The 10,000-nt window shown below is 32.6% G+C and overlaps 1 protein-coding gene across 1 annotated transcript in view; it reads left to right on the top strand.

The window, feature by feature from the left end:
• Positions 1-10,000, top strand: part of AstA (allatostatin A) — a 39,771-nt gene that overhangs the window by 27,355 nt on the left and 2,416 nt on the right. The window lies entirely within an intron of this gene.

Raw genomic sequence — 10,000 nt, forward strand, 5'->3', positions numbered from 1 at the left:
TAATGATAATAATAATAATAATAATAATAATAATAATAATAATAATAATAATAATAATAATAATAATAATAATAATAATAATAATAATAATAATAAAAATAATAAAAATTATAATTATAATAATAATAATAATAATAATAATAATAATAATAATAATAATAATAATAATAATAATAATAATAATAATAATAATAATAATAATAATAATAATAATAATGATAATAATAATAATAATAATAATAATAATAATAATAATAATAATAATAATAATAATAATAATAATAATAATAATAATAATAATATTAATAATAATAATAATAATGATAATAATAATAATAATAATAATAATAATAATAATAATAATAATAATAATAATAATAATAATAATAATAATAATAATAATAATAATAATAATAATAATAATAATAATAATAATAATAATAATAATAATAATAATAATAATAATAATAATAATAATAATAATAATAATAATAATAATAATAATAATAACAACCAGAACAAATGTTACAAACCTCGCATGCAATACTGATTACTCAAGGACTCTGAAATTCAATGCACACTGACTTAGTTTACATATTTTTACATTGGCTTAGATATGAACATTATACAGCAATGAAATCGGGTCCCCGGAGACCGTTTGTAAATATTGGGTGGTGAGGTAGCTTGTTCAACTCCGTTGCTTTCTCGCCTTCGGGTATTATGCAAACGCATAAACTATAAAAAATATATATAATACTCGTCATCTACCTCTTTTTCTACCCACGTGTCTACCAGTCTCTTACAGGGCTCGGCAGCTACCACTTGGTCGTACCAACCAACCATTTGCTACTACTATCTTACAGGGCTTGGCACATAATTAATATTAAGGGAGTTAGCATGTCATACGAGTAACTAATTATTAAAATTATTTCTGCATAAATTGGCTAAACAACGTTAAAAGACATCTTCTTCAATGGATGTTGTCATCAACTTAAAACATGTAAAAAAGAAATAAGTAATCCCTCAAAATGCACAAATGTATGCAACACTAAATATAACTGACTTAAGATAAAAAGAAAACAGACATAAATTGGATGCAATAAACTGATTTGCAAAACTCACTACTACAAAATTCTCAAGATGTCATAATTTACCAATAACAATATCAGGAAAAAGTGTCAAATAGTATTTAATGTATTTCTATTTCTGATTGTGAAATGTTGTTACGAGCAGCAACAATTAAGATAAGACGTCATTGGAAAAGTTATGTGTTAAATCTCAGTGGAGGATTTTTCACATTTTCAAAGATGGTGAGCTATTTATCAGAATTAAATATGTAAGTACAGTGGTGTGTCTGCATAAATTCACATTTGTTTCACACTTATTTTATTTATTTATTTATTTATTTTTTTTGCCAAGGACTTTAATGAAGTTAAATAAGAAATTTCAATTATTTACAAAAGAAAACACCATTCAATACTTATTGGCATTGTTCTTATGTATTGGCAAGGTTCCAAGTCTTCATGACTGACCAAGGCTCTAAGCAATACATCTGTTTGACATATCAAAGGTCCCAAGTAGTTCAGGTCTCCCATCTCAGACATGTACCATACATATCAACAACATTAATCTTAGTTTTAAAAAACATTTGGATTAACACTCAACTCACACATGATACTATAAACATACTCCTGATATCCTTCTGGACTTAAGGGTTCTTCATCAAAACTAATACATTGCGTATCTTTTCCCTCATCTACATGTCTAATTGACACTACCCTAGTTTCTAAGTGTAAGATCTTGTATTTATTTCCACCAGCAAAATAAATTATCATATATGGACCTGAGTACCTTGGTGAAAGTTTATTATGGGTTGTATGTAATTTGACCATGACTAAATCTCCTATTTGTAATTCTATTTTATGGGTTATTTTGTTGTTGTTGGTTTTTCATCTCATGTATATATTCTTTCATGTGCTCCCTAGCTCTTTGATGTATAGCTTGAAATGTATGTATCCCATTTGAGATGTAATCACCTATATTATACACAGGTTTTTGCTCTGCAATCAAGATTTCATATGGGAGAATTTTGTCTCCCCAAAAAACAATAAAATTTGGCATTTATCCTGTAGCTGTATTAATTTGGTTGTTTAGGGTGCATTTAGCACAAGGAATCCAATTATTCCAAGTTATACTACGTGGGCTTATCAAACCTTTAAGACATGTAATAATTTTCTTATCTAACCTCTCCACAACTCCATTGCTCTGAGGATGATTCACTAGAACATATACTTTATGAATCTTAAACAACCTACATAATTCTTCCAAGATTTTGTTATTAAGTTTAGTACCATTGTCTGAAACTAAGATCTTAGGTGTAGTGTAATTACAGATTATCTGATCATAGATTACTGAAGCAATTGTTTTAGCTCTCTTACTTGGAATGGATTGTAAAATACAAAATATTGAAATATAATAACAACAAATACATATTGATATCCATTTTCAGAGTTAGGTGACTCCAGTGTATCTATGTGAACACTTTCCCAATGTTTCTTCGGGATGGGATATGAAAGCATAGGAGTAGGTTTAGGTGTATTTCCTTTCATCTTGGCACATTTTAAAAAAAATTCTATGTGATTATATATATCTTTCTTCATACCTGGCTAAAAATATTTAAGTTGTGCTTCTCTATAAGTTTCATCCTTTCCTGGATGTGAGCTACAATCACTATCATAAAGTAACTTTAATACTTCTTGTACAAGAGGTTGTGGAATTACCAACTAATTTACTGGGTCACTAGAAATATCTTTCCCACTTAGAACTGTTTTTCTATACAAAAGTCCATTACTCAAATGAAATTCTTTTATCTTATACCCTTTTGGTAGTTTTGGAGGATTACCTCTTGGGTTCATCATATATTGGGCTACTTTTGCCCAATTCTTATTCTTTCTTTGTTCCCTTATTATAATTTCCCCATCTAATGTTACTAGTTCATCTATACTATAGGTGCAATTGATCAACGCCTGTTATTGGTTGGCTAATATTTCTAGATAGTGCATCTGCTGCGACATTATTTCTACCCGGAATATATTCAAACTTAACCTCATAACACTGAAGTGTAGTAAACCACCTGGCTAAGCTACTCTTAAGATTCTTATGCTTAAATAGGTTCTGGATAGCTGTATTTAGTCCACACTCTGACTGGATATCCCAGTATCATATCTCTAAAACTTTCTAATGAATATGTCATTGCTAAATTTTCTCTTTCTTTTGTGGAGTAGTTTCTCTCTGCACTATTACAAAGCCTAGATGTGTAAGGTATCGGTTTCAATGTTCCATTTCTCTTTTCCGTCAGTATGCCTCCTAACCTTGTGTCAGACGCATTCGTACAAAGAATTAACTCATGGTCATAATCAGGAAATATGAGAACAGAGGAACTAGTAAATATATCTTTCAACTTGTCAAAAAATTGCTGTTGTGCAGGTCCCCACATGAACTTTGAATCTTTCTTCAACAAAGAATATGATAGATTACCTGTCTGCATATCCCTAAATAAAATTCCTATAATATCCTGTCAATCATAAGAAACTTCTAACTTCTTTTACATCGTTCGGAACTAGATAATTCTTTACTGCTTCTACCTTTGAATTTACTCTACTAAGTCCATACTTGTCTATTTTATGTCCCAAATAGATATCAGTGTCCTGTAAAAACATATTTTTCAAGTTTCACTTTCAATCTTGATTCAACTAGTCTTGAGACTACCTGATCTAATTTCTTAAAGTGCTCAACTGCTGTTTGGAAAACTATTAAAATACCATCTAGAAATACATTGACAGTATTTCCTAACAGCCCATCTAGAACTGTATCCATTAATCTCATGTAAGTTAATGGACTATTACATAACCCAAATGGCATTCGTTTGAACTCATGATATCTCATTGATGTAGAAAAGGCTGTCAGTTTTTGTGAGTCTTTATGCAACTCCATCTACAAGAACGCAGATATGATATCTATAGTGCTAAAATACCTATTCGCGGCTCCTCAGCTCCTAAGAATGTCTCCTATTTCCGGTAACGGTGATCTATCGGGTACCATCTGTTTATTCAATTTTGGCACCAGAATCAACGGGAAATTCCATTAATTTTTACTATGTTCAATAATATTCTGCTTTAACATTTCTGTGATCAATTTATCTACAATGGCGAGTTTGGAATGTAGCAATCTATATGCAGGTATACAGATAGGCTATCCACCTCTTTCTATATCCACTTACCTACCAGCCCCTTACAGATGGAGTGGTGAGAGAGGTAAAGGATTACAAAGGAGAAGCATGCCGACAGGACACCTTTTGGTACATAATTAGGTCCGATGCGGAAAAAATTATAATACTGATAAAGAACAAAAAAAATCAAAATCATGATAATATAAATAATAATCAAGAAATAAAGAAATGCATAGGCATAGTTAAATAATAAGCAAACAGGTAAATAGTAAATAATAATAAACTAACAGATAACTAATAATGAATAAAAATAGAGCAAATAATACTAAACAAATACTAACAAATATATAAACCAAAAATATAAAATAGATGACAGTCATTACAGCATCTTGCTTAGATGCCTATCTAAACGAATCTTAAAGCTTCGAACTGAACTACATTGCACTGCCTCTGCAGGAAGTTTATTCCATGCCCTAACTACATGGTAAAGTTGTTTCTACCCACTTCCAAATTAGATATATTTCCTGACAGTTTGAGACCATTGTTTCTTGTCAAATTCTTATTCAGGGTCAAAAATTTGTCACTATTGATGTTGTCAATTCCCTTTAGATTCTTAAAGACCTGTATCAAGTCACCTCTTAGTCTACGCTTTTTTAGGGAAAAATAGGTTCATATGTTTTAGTCGATTTTTGTATGATCTTTTTAATCAGTTTTGTGGCTCGCTGTTGTACTTTTTCCAATCTGTCAATGTCTTTATTGAGATTTGGTGACCATACGGAAACAGCATATTCCAAATGTGGACGAACTAATGATTTATATAGCTTGTTAATGAGAGATGGACTTTTGAAGTCATAAGATCGCGCAATCAGTCCTAGAATCTTGTTTGCTTTCTCAGAGGCTGAAATGCACTGCTTAGATGATTTGAGATTGTTACTTATAATTACGTTGAGATCTTTTCCGCTATCCACTTTTGTTAACGAATTTTTAAATAACTTGTAATCATACTTACTGTTATATTTTCCTATGTGTATAACCTTGCATTTACTTGTGTTAAATTTCATTAGCCACTTTTCAGACTATTGCTGTAATTCATCTAAATCTTCTTGAACATCTAATTGATTTTAGAGATCATTTGCCTTTCCGGACAGTTTTGTATCATCAGGAAATTTGTAGACCATAGATTTCAGTCCTTTGTCTATATCATTTATATATACTATGGATAGGAGTGGTCTAAGAACGAAACCCTGAAGAACTCTACTCGCAACATTTTTCCATCTAGAAGTCATGTCATTTAAAACAACTCTGTTTTCCATCATTCAATCAATTTCTAGTCAAAATTGATAGGATACCACTTACTCCGTGTGACGCTAATTTACTAAGGAGCCTTTCGTGGGGGGCGGTATCAAAAGCTTTTGCAAAGTGAAGATATAATAAATATATATACATATATATATATATATATATATATATATATATATATATATATATATATATATGTATATATATACATATATATGTATATATATATTTATATATATATATATATATATATATATATACTGTCATAATTCGAGATGACTGTCTTGTAAAATTCGAGTAAGTTAGTCACGCAAGAACGTTTCCGTCTGAATCCATGCTGGCTATCATTTATCAAACAGTTACTTTCTAAATGATGTTCGATAGCATCTTTGATGATAGTTTCCATCATTTTTCCTACGATTGAAGTCAAGCCTGTAGTTATTTGGTCTCTTTTTTCACCTTTTTTGAATATGGGAGTAACGTTAGCTAGCTTCATTGTCTTGGGACATCTCCGGATATGATGAATATCTTGAAAATAATTTCTAATGGAACAACAATCTCATTTTTCATTTACTTTAAGATTCTTGGATGCCAACCGCCAGGCCCTGGTGTTTCATTAGTTTTGAGTTTCTCTATACACCTTTAATTTTTTATTTATTTATTTTTTTTTTTACTTACCGTAGTGCGTATGTTTACCCTAAACTTTGCACAGGTTTCAGTTTGGAATTCACTTTGAATTGTTTCGTTTCCAAATACTGAGCTAAAATAGATGTTTAGAATATCACATATACCTTTATTTGAATATTCAAGTTGACCGTCAGCAGATAATAGTGAGCCAATGTGATTCCTAATAATCTTTTTTTCTCTAACGTAACTGTAGAATTTTTTTGGATTCTCTTTGGATTTATCAGCGATATTCATTTCGTTTTATCGTTTTCCTATTTTTTATTGTCCTTTTTAAATGTCTCTGTATTATTACATAACTTTAATAGTCATTAAGTGAACCCGAGCACTTGTATTTCTTATAAGCCTGTCTATTTTTAGCAATACTTTTTTCAGCTTCTTTGTCGAGCCCTTTTGGACAAACCTGACTTGGGGGGCGCCTGTCCTTAAACGGGATATAAATATAAATCATCTTAAGCGTATTTTGAAATATTTCCCACATTTGATCTACAAGTCCTTCGCTTGATTTAGCCTCCCAATCTGTAAACTGAAGCTTCTGACGTAGTCCTATGAACAGAGCTTTACTAAAATCGGGTGTTGTAGATACACAAGTATCTATTCTAGATATTTTTTTAGGAATTTGAATCTAACTAAGCTGTGATCACTATTTGTAATGGTTTCAGCAACTTCTAAATCGTTATCATGCTTTCGCGGCTAGTGATCAATAGATCGAGTAAGTTTCCATGTCTTGTGGGCTCTTTTACCTGCTAAACTAAGTAATTGTCACCGAGAAAATCTATCAAGCGACTACCTATATGGTCATGTTCAGGGGTCACCCAAGTAATGTCAATAAAATTGAAATCACCCATTATAAATAGGTCCCGGTTGCAGAAACTTACAGTTCTTGAAACAACAGTTTGTCGCCAGCTTATGATAATGTTTTCGTCCTATATATTACACCTACATTCATTTTTTGTCAATTTGTTTGGGTTGATTCTACCCACAAACCAGCATATACATCCTGTTTTGCTTTCTCTAAAACATAGGCATGGACATTGTTTTTAACGTACAATACAATAAAACATCCCCACCTTTCTTGTGGTTTCTATCCTGATGAAAGTGTTTAAATCCCGCAATATTAAATTCAGCTTCAAACTCTTTACCATTTAACCATGTTTTTTACATACGCCTGTATTTCTTGGAATTTATTCCTAATACTCCGAGCACTAAAGTACATGGTATTAAGAAACTCGTGATTATTTCTCTTTGACACGTTTTGCATTTCAACATCATGCATTATATTATAATTATGTTCTTTATTGACACCTTGTTCTACATTGACATTTGGTCCATCACTGACATTCAATGCTTCATGGACATTTGCCCCATCATAATCATCTGGTCCCTCACGGTCATTCGATCTCTTATGTATACCTTTTCCCCCTACGTCACCGCTTTCCACATCGGCCATCCGTCGTTCACTGACATTCTGTCCGGCATCCCTTCCTAAAATTATATTCTGTCCTCCACTGACACTACATCCTACCGCGATATTTTTTCCTCAACTATCATTACATAATATCGTGATATTTTATCCTCTATCAGAATATCCCATCGTGATATTTTGTCCTCCACTATTATCATATCTCATAGTGATATTTTATCGTTTGACATTGCATCCTAATATAATGTTTCGCCCTCTATCGACATTATATGCTAGAATTATATTTTGTCCTACACTGACATGCTGCTCTACATTATTGCTATACCCTACTCTATTTTCCCCAATACACTCTATTTTCCCTTCCCTTTGAGTTTCTAGCACCAAAGAAGGAACTAGTTGATTACAAACTCTCATAATGAGGTTTGTGAGAACATCTTTGCCTCTGGGAGTAAGATGGATTCCATTGGAAGCATAAATGTCATGACGCCTGGAAAAGAGATACCAAGGATCAAGAAAGTGGTATCCCAGTTGCGTGCATAATCGTGATATCCTCTCATTGATCCCTATGGGTCTGCTGTTCCAACACGAGCCTGCGTAGATTCTGGGAAGGATCCCACAGACTACGGAAACAAAAAGAGTAGACACAAGATAAGGTTGTGTAGTCCTAGACGATGAAGGAGGAAGGGCGGTAGGAAGGAGTTAGAGGTTGGTCGCTGTACAAGCTCGTGTAGTATGACGTGTCGACGCTACCTGATAGCGAAAGGGGAGGAGGAGGTGGCTTGAGTGGTGCTAGCTGCGAGCGAGGGTAGGCCTTGAAAAATAGGAAATGACTTGCTACTCGCATATATTGCGACGAAAACAGGAAGTGTAGCAGGAAGTGGCTTAGGGTGTTACTGCCTCGCTGCGAATGTAGCTGGACGATGCAGTTCGTCTTAGAGAGTTATGATTTTCTGCGTCGGACGATGAAAAGCCGGCTGAGGCAGACTAAGTAGTCTAGTGTATTGGTAGACTAGCAAGAGCGTAAATGTAGGCCATCTCTGGGGTGTGAGGGTTTTGTAGAAGAAATGTAGATGAGGGTGGTCAGTTTCATAGGTGGAGACGTAGCATTTCTGTGGTAGTTCTTCTAAATACGAAACTGTTTTCGAAGAATAACGTGGATTGAGAAGCAGATGAAGGATCTGAGCGAAGAATGCACAGAATAGTAGAGGCAAGTAGGAACGGGTGGAGCTTTTCATGAATAGTGGCGGATATAAGATTCACTTGGAACTGTATCGCCACTATTCTCACGTAACCATTCACTCGAAACGATGAAATCTACAATGACCACCGCTATCCACCATCTTGTTGTAGGTCTATTTGAATAGATGCTACAACAATGACGGTGAGAAGTAAAGGCCAAGTCCAGTTTTGAGGTTTAATGTTCAATCCCACCCAGCGGGTAGCTGGTCTATACACTTAGCTATTCACACACGAATTGACGTGCCCATCGCTTGGGTACGCTTCATCATTGCGTCATCTAAGCTGATATATGTACAATAGCTATTATAATTATAGATATTAATTTATTTGTATATACCTATTTTACATATGTTGAAAGCTACGTTATATGTAGGAATTCAAAGGATTACAAAGGATTACAAAGGCAAAGCATGCCGACAGGAGACCTTTTGATCCATATCTAGGTCGGATGCAAAAAAAAAAAAAAAAAAAAAAAAAAAAAAAAAATCATAATAATAAATTAAAACTATAACAATGTAAATAACAATTAAAATACATAAATAAATGCATTGGTATAGTTGAATAACAAACAAACAGGTAAATAGTAAATGATAATAAATTGACATATAACTAATAATAAATGAAAATCAGACAGACAAATTATAACAAAACAAAAACAAATAATATAACATAAATTATAATCATTACAGCATCTTACTTAGGTATTTATCTAAATGATTCTTATAGCTTCGAACTGAACTACATTGCACTACCTGTGCAGGAAGTTTATTCCATTCATTAACTACACGGTTGGCAAAGTTGTTTCTACCTACTTCCAAATTGAATCTATTTCCGGACAGTTTGAGACCATTGTTTCTTGTCTGATTCTCATTCAATGTGAAAATTTGGTCACTTTTGATGTTGTCAATTCCCTTTAAAATCTTAAAGACCTGTATCAAGTCACCTCTGAGTCTACGCTTTTTTAGGGAAAACAGATTCATGTGCTTAAGTCGATTTTCGTATGATTTATTTTTTATATTTGGAATCAGTTTTGTGGCTCGCCGTTGTACTTTTTCCAGTCTGTCAATGTCTTTAATGAGATTCGGTGACCATACGGAAACAGCATATTCCAAATGTGGACGAACTAA

The sequence above is a fragment of the Oratosquilla oratoria genome, chromosome 29 (genome assembly GCF_046742065.1).
Source record: "Oratosquilla oratoria isolate Oo_2021 chromosome 29, ASM4674206v1, whole genome shotgun sequence".
Taxonomy (NCBI): domain Eukaryota; kingdom Metazoa; phylum Arthropoda; class Malacostraca; order Stomatopoda; family Squillidae; genus Oratosquilla; species Oratosquilla oratoria.